Genomic DNA, 12262 nt, shown 5'->3' on the forward strand with positions numbered 1-12262 from the left:
GAAACAGCTGCTCAATTAGACTCATTTCAAGAAAAAAACTTCCTATTTGTGTTTTCTGACCTGGAATTCAAACTAGAATGACAGAGACTATGGAGACGAAAGAAAAACTGAAGGCCTTTTCTGAGCATAGAAGTTTTTACTGATTGTTCATGGGGTTTATGAGCCTTTCAGATTAAAGGCTACAACAGACAACATAGAAAATTTGATCCATAATGTGGTTTTAAATACAATACTATTGATGTTTTAAATTAATTTAAGGTGCAGGTATTGAATTTTGGATCCCGACTGCAAATATTACAGTTGTAAGAAAATATTAATTTAGTAAAATGTGGCTATGATGTGGCGATACTTGATGTGGAGATACTTGATGTGGGGATATTTGATGTGGCGATACTTAATGTGGCGATACCTGATGTAGAGATACTTGATGTGGCGATACGTCATGTGGCAATACTTGTGATGATACTTGATGTGGCGATACTTGATGTAGCGATAGTTGATGTAGAGATACTTGATATGGCGATACTTGATGTGGCGATACTTGATGTAGAGATACTTGATATGGCGATACGTGATGTGGCGATACTTGTGGTGATACTCGATGTTGCGATACATGATGTGGCGATACTTGATGTGGCGATACTTGTGGCGATACTTGATGGGACGATACTTGATGTGGCAATACTTGATGTGGTGATACTTGTGGTGATACTTGATGTGGCGATACTTGTGGCGATACGTGATGTGGTAATACGTGATGTGGCGATACTTGATGTGGCGATACTTGTGGCGATACGTGATGTGGTAATACGTGATGTGGCGATACTTGATGTGGTGATACTTGTGGTGATACTTGATTTAGCGATACTTGATGTGGTGATACTTGATGTGGCGATACTTGTGGCGATACTTGTGGCGATACGTGATGTGGCAATACGTGATGTGGCAATACGTGATGTGGCGATACATGATGTGGCGATACTTGTGGCGATACTTGATCTGGTGATACTTGGTGTAGCGATACTTGATTTGGCGATACTTGATGTAGAGATACTGGTGTGGCGATACTTGATGTGGTGATACTTGTGGCGCTACTTGATGTGGCGATACTTGATGTGGCGATACTTGACGTGGTGATATATTCATTAGTAAAAGGTCCTAATTGAGGAAATTGATGTATAAATTGCTCGTTGACATTCCTCTGTGTCATTTGCCACATTTATTCCCCGGTTCTGTTCTTTCTGTGGCTCCGTCTGGTGTCCTCTGTCTCTCTGTGGGTTTGTTCCCGACTCCTCTCGGAGTGGACTCCACAGCTTGTGATGTCTACGTTCTCTCTCCGCCGTTTTGTCTCTTCCGGTTTCTGTGCTGAAGTGAGTCACTCCGACTTACTACAGACAGAACCAGCCCGCTGACTTTCTGATCCGGTCCGGGTTAGGAGGCTTAAACGAGCCTTTGATGGCCTTTGACGGGGACTCCCGTGCGGCGTTGCAGGAAGACAGAGCGGATGATCAAAGGATCGTCTTTTCTAGTAGGATGGAGTTCCTGCTGTGAAATATCATTCATGCAGCGCCGACACTTCGAGTTTCCTCCCATTAGGTGTTACGTAACATGACAGTCAAACGGTTGATCCCAAATAGACAATTTCACCTTAAACCTTAACCTTGTAATATTACAAAAACATCAACAATTAGAATTATTGACTTTTTGTCTATTTATATTTTGGGTTTACACAAATGAATCCACATTTGTTGGTGTTTTAAATATTTTAATAAAAAACTGCAAAGTGTTTTTGTTATTATTTTGTGGGAAATAAATAATTAAAAGAATATAATAGAAAATCATAAGAAAACCTCCATAAGACGCGACAACCCTTTAAAATTTCCGCTCAGGATTTCACTTTGAGGCTAAAACCAACTTTTGCAGGTGATTGAAGAATGAAAATGAGTCAAACTGAACGGATGAGAAAAGTTTTTGAACGTTCAGACGGTCCTGGATTATAGCTGTTGTAATTAGTGAATCTCAGTTTGAGGAGTTTGTGGACGAGAGCTTTGAGAATGAACTCGGTTCATTTGAATTAGTCACTTCTCCTCTTGAACTCGTTGATTTCCTCGTTTTTTTGGACTCCGTTTTCCCACGTTTATGGGAGATTCTCAGGCAGAAGAAGCAGATGTCCAAAGATACAGATGTTACAGTCATGTTTGTTTTGTAAAATGTTATTGTTTAAGACACATTTTCATTGTTTCTATAATATTAAAAAAAGATAAAAGCATTTTTTTTACTTCTGAAAATGACACAACTTAAAGTTGCATCAGATCATCAGCTGCACCTCATGTTAATAATTTGGTAATAATTTCTGGCGCTCATATCAGACAAAACATCCTCATTTTAGGCTGTATGTCTTTATTTCAATGACTTTTTAATGTCCCTGGACTACAAAGACCAGATTATTTTTGAAATTCTTCTTTCTTCCTGCATATTTGAGCAAAATTTCCCACCAAATATTCAAAAACTCACTAAAATGTTTTACATAAAAGTACATCACTTGAAAAAAGATAGAAATGGGGTCAAAAACTTACATATATTTCATAATCCACTAACAAAACACAAGAGTCTGGGATATCCAAAGGAAGTTTTAAAGTTTTATGGGATGACCACAGAACTGAGAGATTAGCGGACATTTTTGTTACAAAATGTGAAATTTGCTGATTTTTAAATTTGCGCACAATATGGGAAAGTTTTGTTTGAGCAATCTTTGTGAAAGCTCACACACACCCCCAGATAATTTGATCGCAAAAATGCCAAAAGATAGAATAATAGATGGATAGATAGTTAGCTAAAAGAGAGAAAGTTAGCTAGCTAGGTAGAGAGATAGCTAGTCATGCCGCCATCTTGAAATGAAAAAAAAAAAGTTAGTTTTAGTCCCACGTATAAATTTAAACACCTCCTAGGGATTTCAATATATCGCCTACTAACTCCTCCGCCTACCTACTTTGCGAAAAATGTTCGTTTTAAATATCTACATTTTTAATGGCGTTAGCATAGCAATCTCGCAAAAGTGCCGTCGTCCTGTTGCTCGTTAATTTTTATTGGAATATTGTAAAAAAACGCGAATCCTTAGTTCAAGCTGAACAAAACGATATGACATACAATATTACAGTAGTAGGAATGTGGGCGTGGTTAGCAAAAACCCCCGTTGCTAAGGAAATCAAAAAAATTACTTTTCCTGATTCTTCTAAAAGTTACATAGATCTGTTCATCAACCTCAGGTGACCAAAAAATAGAATGGTTGCTATAGAGATAAAATCAATAGAAAAGCTAAAGTTTTGGAAAAAAAGGTTTAATTGTTTTTTTTCATGAAGTTGTAAAGGCGTAAAGGTGGTAAAGCCGCCACTCAGCCCGTGAGGGCGGATCAAAAGGGGCTAATTTATTAAGTTCTAATCCTTTAAATATTATATTTATTTTGATAAACATAGACAGAGATATATTCGTTTTTAAGACAGTTTCATAATAAGTCTTGGTGTTTTTTTCTCTCGCTGTTCATTGAGCCACAAACAGAACAAATGGAATCATTTCCACATAAAAATTAAATATATTGAGTTTAATTCCATTTCAAAGCATATTTTCTAGATTATTAGCAGCATCTTTGATTTAATTTATTGTTTTTATTTTTTTTCAGACAAGTATTTTTGTTTTTTAATCTGGCTTTGCCGCAAAAGCAATAAACCGTGAGGCCGTTTGTGATTGCACAACATAATCCAATTGCATGCAAAATAATTAGATTTATGCAAAATGGTCCGGCATGCTTTTGCTTTAATGGAAAAACCTCAGCGAACATTAAAAATATCCTCCGATGCTCCGAAGTGAAGCTCCGCTTGTGGTTGTTGTTTCTGGTGTGAAATCCTGCGGCTTCCAACCAGCTGTTTTATGGAGGTGTTTTATGATGGCTGGCAGATGAGCTTCTATTGGACTGACGCGATCTGAGAGAGTCCCCGAGCCTTTAGTGGGTCACTGGTGCCTTTTTAGGAAAGGAGACTTCTTCACTTCTGTGGTGGGAGGTCAGAGGAGGCGTGAAGATGGAAGGATTTCGCATTTTTATGGATTTGTTTTCAAACCTGTGCGTGTTGCTGAAGCAAAACGGCGAGAACCAACATGTGATGTGACCCGGCACCCCGGGCTCCTCGCCGCGCCGCTCCGCGGTCACCTGCGGGTTGATCAATGGATCGCCGCGGGAGCTTCCTGCCTGATCCCCGACGACCTCGGATCAAGGCGCGCAGGGCGCCGGGAGCTCGGCGGAGCGGCCTGTCAGGATCTGACTCGGCTGACTGTGAAGCTGTCGGGTTTCTGATGTTTCTCTGATTCCGCGCTGAGAGCTTCTCATCTCTAAACTCCGCCGGCTTGAAGGAAATTGTCAGATGGTTCGTCGGATTCCCGGCTGACAAACTGACGTTCGGTTTGTGTCGCTGGGAAAAATCCGCACGTTGTGTTTTTGAAATAAAATCCTGAAAAAAACATTTATGACTGAAAAAAACACAAATAAATGTATTTAGTTCTTCTTTTTAAGTGAGTTTAATGAAATAAGAGTCGCTTATTTTATTATGAAAATTAGGTTTTGAGTCAGAGAATCTTAAAAGTTCTTTATTTTTAACGACTTAATGAAATCTCTGGGAATTAAGATCAGTTGAAGATGATGTGAGAAAAGTGTCTCCATCTTTTTCTGAGACTCCTGGAAGACATTCTGGATTTTCAAAAACTCTAGAAATGGCCGACTCACTCACAGAAATGCGTCCTGGACTGAAGACGACTGCTGCGAATTCCCACTTTTCCTTTGTTTCAATCTTTGTCTTTGCTGCTAGTTTAACTCAGGGTTCCCCAAACTTTTCCTTCTGGGGGCCACATAAGAAGCGGGGTCGGTTTGTAGGCCAACAGAAAAAGTGTAAAGATTTATGGTTTTCCAGAAAGCCACACATGGCCAAATTTTAAATAATTCATTTCTGTAATCTTCATAGAAAAAATAATACTAAAACAATTTAAAAACTAGATATAGTAACCAAACTTGAAAATAGAATAAAATAACTGAAAAAAGACTAAATTAGCTAAAACAGTTAGCATGTATCTGAAATATTAGCTAAACTGCAAAATAGCCCCAAAAAACTGAAAAGAGCTAAATTAGCTGAAACAGCTAGCATATAGCTGAAATATTAGCTAAAGCAAAGCAACCTAAAAAACTAAAATAAAAAAGACTTAATTAGCTGAAACGGCTACCATGTAGCTGAATTATTAACTAAACTTCAAAGTAGCCTAAAGAAACTGAAAAAAGACTAAATTAGCTAAAGCGGCTAGCATGTAGCTAACACATTAGCTAGATGTCAAATTAACCTAAAAAACTGGTCTAATTTAGCCAAAACAGTTGGGGGGGGGGCTGATCCGGCCCGCGGGCCGTAGTTTTAGGCCCCCTTGTTTAAATTATCCCTAACAGGAAATTTTGGGGATATGATCTAGTTTACTCTTGTATCAGTCTCCAGCTCTTTCTCCTGATTATTTTAATCAATACATTTTGTAGTATTAGAGTATAGATCATACCTCCGTGAATACTCGATTCTGATTGGCTGCAGGCTGTCCCATAGAAAGAACTCGGTCCTGAAGACACGTTGGTTCATGTTTTCTAAAATACTTGGATGTAATAAAGGAACCTGTGGAGCTTTTGAAGAGTTCCTCGTTCAGCAAAGGAGATCATTCAGAAGAACCCGACGCGGTGGATGGAGCCTTGAAGGTGGGCTCTGACCCGGACGACGCCCGCCGACTGATGCCCGTCGAGCTCCAGACACGACTAAACGAACACGAGTCCGCGCTAATGAAAGCAGGAATGACCTTGGCTGCTTTGACAAATTGGTAAAGCAGCACAGAGAGCAGACCAACGTTTGGCAAAGCGAATCCACAATCCACTTATTAGCTCTCCCTCTCTGAGGATTAATTGGGTTTCTTCATGCCTAAAATTAATTCCATCTTTTATAATGTCCTACTTAAGAGCGGCGGTTGTTCGGGAGGTGGAGGCGTGACAGTCGGACGGGTCGTCCTCTTCGTCTCCACCTCTGGAGAAAAGGTGGATTTTGTAAATCTTATCAAAGTGTTTCTTTAAAAACGAAGAACACCTGGACGCACCGACAGGTGTTCTGTAACACTTTAGAACAGGCCTCCCAGAAAGAAGTCGAAAAACTTTAGAAAATTGTCTTTTTATAAGCTAAAAAATCTGCTAATCCAGTGAGAAGATTATAAGTTTAGGAAACACGTTCTAGTCTCTAATACATGTTTTCTCAAACTGAGATTATTTTACTGTTGAAAAACTTTCTTGATAAGATTATTGTGTGAATGCTTTTTAATTTATTCCTCCGCACATTTGTTTGATTCATAGAAACTTTTGATATTCTTACATTTTATGGTTTTTAAGATTTTACTCAATTTATGCCATTTTTCTGCCCCATTGAAAATGAATGGAACATTTTTAAATGTATGCAGTTAAAAACATTCAGTGTGTTCAGGATATTCATGCTTTTACTTTTACTTATGGAATTTTTGAAATTTTACGCAATTATTGAAACTTTATGCAAATTTTGCGATTTCACATATTTCTTCAAATATTTGCGCACTTTTTGCAAATTTTGCAAAATTTAACAGAATGTTCAGCATGTTAAGGACATTATTGCTACTGAGATTTTTTGGGCTAATTTTTGGTTAACTTAGCATCTACTGAGATAATGTAGACTATTCTTGAGTCTAGCAAATATTTTAGCAATATGCTAACGTTTTTGTCTAATTTAACATCTACTGAGGTTTTTTTGGGGCTAATTCTGATTTAAGCTAGTATTTTAGCAACATCTTAGCTTTCTTGGCTAATTTGCCATCTACTGAGGGTTTTTGGGCTAATTCTGATTTAAACTAGTATTTTATCAACGTGTTAGCTTTTTTGGCTAATTTAACAACTACTAGGGGTTTTTGGGCTACTTCTGATTTAAGCTAGCATTATAGCAACATGTTGGCTTTTTAGCTAATTTAACATCTACAGAGGATATTTGGGCTAATTCTGATTTAAGCTAGTATTTTAGCAGCGTGTTAGCTTTTTAGCTAATTTAGCAACTACTGGGGTTTTTTGGGCTAATTCTGATTTAAGCTAGTATTTTAGCAGCGTGTTAGCTTTTTTGGCTAATTTAACAACTACTAGGGGTTTTTGGGCTACTTCTGATTTAAGCTAGCATTATAGCAACATGTTAGCTTTTTAGCTAATTTAACATCTACTGAGGATATTTGGGCTAATTCTGATTTAAGCTAGTATTTTAGCAACGTGTTAGCTTTTTTGGCTAATTTGGCATCTACTGAGGTATTTGGGGCAAATTCTAAGTTAAGCTAACATTTAAGTAATGTCTTAGCTTTTTTGGCTAAGGGAGCATCTAATGAGGTTTTTTGTGATAAGCTTCTGAGTTAAGCTAATATTTTTAGCAATGTTGCAATTGTTTTCATGAAATTCTTCAATTTTTTGTGCACTTTCTGCAAATTATGCATGTTTTGTATCAAAACGTTCGACGCATTCATGACTTCATTTAGCAATTGAAATAAAGACCTTCAGCATCTTCATCGACCACATTCACACAAGCATTTTCGCAAGTAATGCAACTTTTCTAGTTTTTCCTAAAAATATTTACTTTCTTAAGATGCAGTTTAGCAGTGAAATACTGTGATTCTTTAAAAAACTGTGCTAATTTTTTCTTGAATTAATATTGAAAATCGACATTTTAAACAAAAAACTAAACTCTAATAAGTACATTTAGTGTTTCAAAGACGCTGAATGGGATTTCAAGCACATAGAAAAGATGAATTTAATGAAAATGTTTCTACTTTAATTGGTTGCTGTGTCACATTCATCCAGTCCTTGTAACTGTGTGTTTTTGCAGCTCCATATATAAACAAATGGCCCATTGAACGCTCCATGTGTGACAAGTGGCCGCCGCGCCTCTGCTCTTCCTCTATAATCTGTGAAACTGGCGACATTAGAGGCAGGAGTGGCGTTTAAGTGCTGGGTATTGGCCACAGAGATCCACTCTGCCAGCTGGAAAATAGGCCAGCCTTCTGTTTGTTTGTTTGTTTGCTTATTTATTTATTTACTGCAAGGCCTTTGTAGAAATAAATGGGTCATTTAAAAGACGGAGTAATCCTTCGTCGTGTAGGGGAAGTACCTCCATATCAGAGCCTCTTGTTCCCGGCTGATGCTTCATAGAGGATGCATGTAAAAGCACAATGCTTTAGTGATGATACGAGTTATAAATCCTTACAGTTTAGCACCTGAGACTAGACGAACCATGAAAAGATTCTGTAGAGTTTAGGATGAGGTGTATCGTGCAGTTTCCTTGAGGCTTGTGCAACCATATCAAGGGGACGTCATGAAAATGGGTCGTACCATTGTCGTGTGTGTATTGTGGAGTATTCGTTAGGCTAATGGAAGTTGTACACACTTAAGACGTACGGAGTCCTTACGCCGAACTCTAGTTGTTAGTAGGTGAGTACTGGTTCCTACACGACCAAATGCAAATGTCGCAGATCCATAGAGTATACGTGATATTAAGTGTCTGTAGGAAGATCACACAAACGACTCTAATTTCCTAACAATCAGGCTCCACACGTATCACGTGAACAACGCTCGGGCTGCCATGATTGGTCGACTAATTGATGATTAATTGACTTTTAAAACAGTCGATTAGTCTTTACTTTATATTATATAGAGTCAGAGTGTAGTAAAGTTGAAAGTTATAATCACATTCTGAGAGGTTTTTGGACTATTTTGGAGATTAGCTAATATTTAAGCTATATGCTAGCTGTTTTGACTAATTTAGGATTTTTTCATTGTTTTAGGCTATTTTGGAATTTAGCAAATATTTTAGCTAAATGCTAACGGTTTTGGCTAATTTAGGTTTTTTTGTTTTCCAGGCTATTTTGGAGATTAGCTAATATTTAAGATGTATGCTAGCTGTTTTGGCTAATTTAGGATTTTTTCATTTTTTTAGGCTATTTTAGAATTTAGCTAATATTTTAGCTAACTGCTAGCGGTTTTGGCTAATTTAGGTTTTTTTGTTTTCTAGGCTATTTTGGAGATTAGCTAATATTTAAGCTATATGCTAGCGGTTTTGGCTAATTTAGGATTTTTTCATTTTTTTAGGCTATTTTGGAATTTAGCTAATATTTAAGCTAACTGCTAGCGGTTTTGGCTAATTTAGGCTTTTTTGTAGCTAATATTTCAGATACATGCTAGCTATTTTGGCTAATTTGTGCTACATTTACATTTTTTAGACTAATTTGGCATTTAAATCATTTTTTTGCAGGCTATCAGTGAGCTAGCTATCAGTTTCAGCATCTTCAGCTGCCAAATTCAGCTTAAAGCTTCACACTAGCGATAATATCTAATTTTAAGTTAGCGTAAAGCTAATGATGGTTAAGATGTGCGCTTTACATCCACTTCGCTCATGACCTGATTAGTCGACTTATCACAAAAAATAATGAAAAAATAATCGTTGATTAGTTGGCTACTAAAATAATTGTCTGTGGTAACACTAAATGCAAGCTGCAGTTTTATTGAAAGAAGTGAAGATAAAGAGGAAAATGAAAGTTTGGCACTAAAGAAGAAAAGCGTTTAAGTTAGGAAAAGAAAAGACAAACATTGAAGGCGATAAACCTTCTGGTGTTCGGCGGTTTCCATCAGTTACGCTGGTTTTTGAAGTTCTGTTTTAAAATAAACAAACCTGCAGATTCTCATCAGTATTGACTAAATAGTGATCAGAAAATGCTTGTTACTGTAAACTGGAGGAAGATCTTTAGTCTAGTTATAAGACATTCATCACAGGTTTTAATAAATGCTTAAAAAACATATATCACAGATTATTATCGGTCCAGTTGAATACTTGATTCTGATTGGCTGTATCTTGGGACTTTAAAGTGTGCATTCTCAGAAATTAAAGTACTTCAGTTTTCCATGGTGTGTGTTAATTTCTGATAATGCACACCTCGTTGGACATTATCCCCTACTTGTAAATGTCTAAAACATGGTAATAAATGGTTTATAAGCCATTAATTAATATATATGCTTCTTTCTTAATAGTTTATTGTCGTTTAGATGCCCTTTTATCTAAACACCAATGTGTTCATTTTAAATCCCTTAGAAGCGGTTGATAAAGATATCGTCAACAAATACTAATAAATGTCTAATAAAGGTTTATAAACTCATAACTAATGATTGATAATGTCAGAACATGAAGACTTTTCATTATAAAGTGTAACCTTGAAGGTAAATGAAAAGTGACTTTAGTGTCATTAAGTTGCAAATGACAGAAAAACAAACCAAAGTACTTTTCAAAATAAAAGTTTAGTTTTAGTTGTTTTTATTTCAGCTAATTTTCTCAGAAAGAAAAGACAGAAAAGACAAAGAAATAGGGCGTTCTAATGAGAACAATTAGTGATTAATGGCAGAGGAAATCTACTGTCCTTTCTGTGTTTTTGTGATGCAGTTGCCATGGTGACCGGTGCGTTCCTATGAAGCTGTACTGCTGCGTCACCTCTAGAGGGGGTGATGCTGATGGAGCAACACTTTTTAATTTCATTTCATTTCTTCAAAAGACCCTTTTTCCTTTATTTCTGCTGAAGGTTCTGAACGCAGCGACTCGGCCGTCTGATCCTGACGCTCCTGCTGAGGCTGCAGGGACTCAAATACTTCTAAATCTAAAGTACTTTATGATAGGTTATCTGAGCATGCAGGGAGAGCACATTAGTGTAAATATCTTTTATTTTGAAATCTACGTGTTTATACTGGTGCATGTGGGGCCGTGTCGCGCCTGGCGGCGGTTCCTCCGTGTCTCCAGGTTGCCAGGCAATCAGCTGGGAGGAAACGCTTCCCATCCAGGAAATGTCAGGGAAATATTGGCATGAAATAAAATCCCCGCCTGCCCTTTCGTGTAAATAAACTGCAGAAAAAACGTCATTTTCCTGTTTGAGAGCGCCGACTGACCTCAGCTGGGAGGAGGGAAGATGAAGGGAAGTTATCGAATGAACAAACGTCCTGGCATTTACCGGTTTGATTACAGGAGCCGCCTGACTTTTATTTTGGCGGGAGCTCGGTTTCGGGCCGAGGAGCTGTGTAGAAAAGCCCCACGGCTGGTTCTGCCGGCTCACCTGTCAGTCGGCGCCGTGCAGAAGTGGCGGTGACAGCAGGTGTTCTCCATACAGCACGGAGTGTCACAGCTGTCAGCCTGCAGACAGAGACCTGTCCAGCCTGGTTAGGAGGACGGCGGGGGACGGCCCACACCGACACTCATTTACATGAACACGCCGCTGTGAGCAACGGCACGTCACGGTCGATGACGACCGTCTGAAGTCATTCTGGTTGGAATGAATCAATCCGCCTCTGCTGCAGCATCGTCTCACAGACTCACCTGGAGGTTTACGTCTTTTATGAGTTTATTTGGTCATTTGATTCCTTTATTGTAGCCACGCCCCCTTTCTATGTTCATTAAAGATCCACACAGATTTTTAACATTTTTTCTGACAATGGATAAAAAGAAATTTGACCTCAAAATTTGATTTTAGTATTTCTTTATCCAAATTCTGAATCAGGACCAGCAAAGCCAGGTGAGCCCATGTGGTTTCAAAGAGGGAAGAAATCGTCCACAGCTTCTGTGGTGGCCCCACATTCACTTATAAGGGCACTCATTGGGTTAGCTCGCTATGCTAACCGGGCGCCTGGTGAACAGTGTAGCACGCTAGCTCAATACAGCGTAGCTTGCTAGTACGCTACAGCGTAGCTCGCTAGCTCACTACAGCGGAGCTCGCTAGCTCAATACAGCGGAGCTCGCTAGCTCAATACAGCGTAGTTCGCTAGCTCAATACAGTGTAGCTCGCTAGCTCAATACAGTGTAGCTCGCTAGCTCAATACAGCGGAGCTCGCTAGCTCAATACAGCGTAGCTTGCTAGCTCGCTACAAGGGAGCTTGCTAGCTCACTACAGCGTAGCTCGCTAGCTCACTACAGCGTAGCTCACTAGCTCACTACAGCGTAGCTCGCTGGCTCACTACAGCGTAGCTCGCTGGCTCAATACAGCGTAGCTCGCTAGCTCACTACAGCGTAGCTCACTAGCTCACTACAGCGTAGCTCGCTAGCTCAATACAGCATAGCTCTCTAGCTCACTACAGCGGAGCTCGCTAGCTCACTACAGCGTAGCTCACTAGCTCAAT

At 38.8% G+C, this 12262-nt stretch overlaps 1 protein-coding gene and 1 long non-coding RNA gene across 3 annotated transcripts in view; one reads left to right on the forward strand and one right to left on the reverse strand.

Moving 5' to 3' along the window:
- The window catches only part of snx29 (sorting nexin 29), a 192181-nt gene that overhangs the window by 97421 nt on the left and 82498 nt on the right, over window positions 1-12262 (forward strand). The gene's annotated exons all lie outside the window — the stretch shown is intronic.
- Window positions 3653-4914, reverse strand: LOC118600158. Of its 2 annotated transcripts, none has more exons than XR_004949722.1 (2): window positions 4776-4914; window positions 3653-4499 (listed from the first exon to the last, which is right to left on the reverse strand). It is a non-coding gene; the product is annotated as an uncharacterized LOC118600158 (long non-coding RNA). The 2 variants fall into 2 exon arrangements; XR_004949721.1 differs by having other exon boundaries at window positions 3653-4518.

This window comes from Oryzias melastigma, linkage group LG19, assembly GCF_002922805.2.
Source record: "Oryzias melastigma strain HK-1 linkage group LG19, ASM292280v2, whole genome shotgun sequence".
In the NCBI taxonomy this organism is placed as follows: Eukaryota; Metazoa; Chordata; class Actinopteri; order Beloniformes; family Adrianichthyidae; genus Oryzias; species Oryzias melastigma.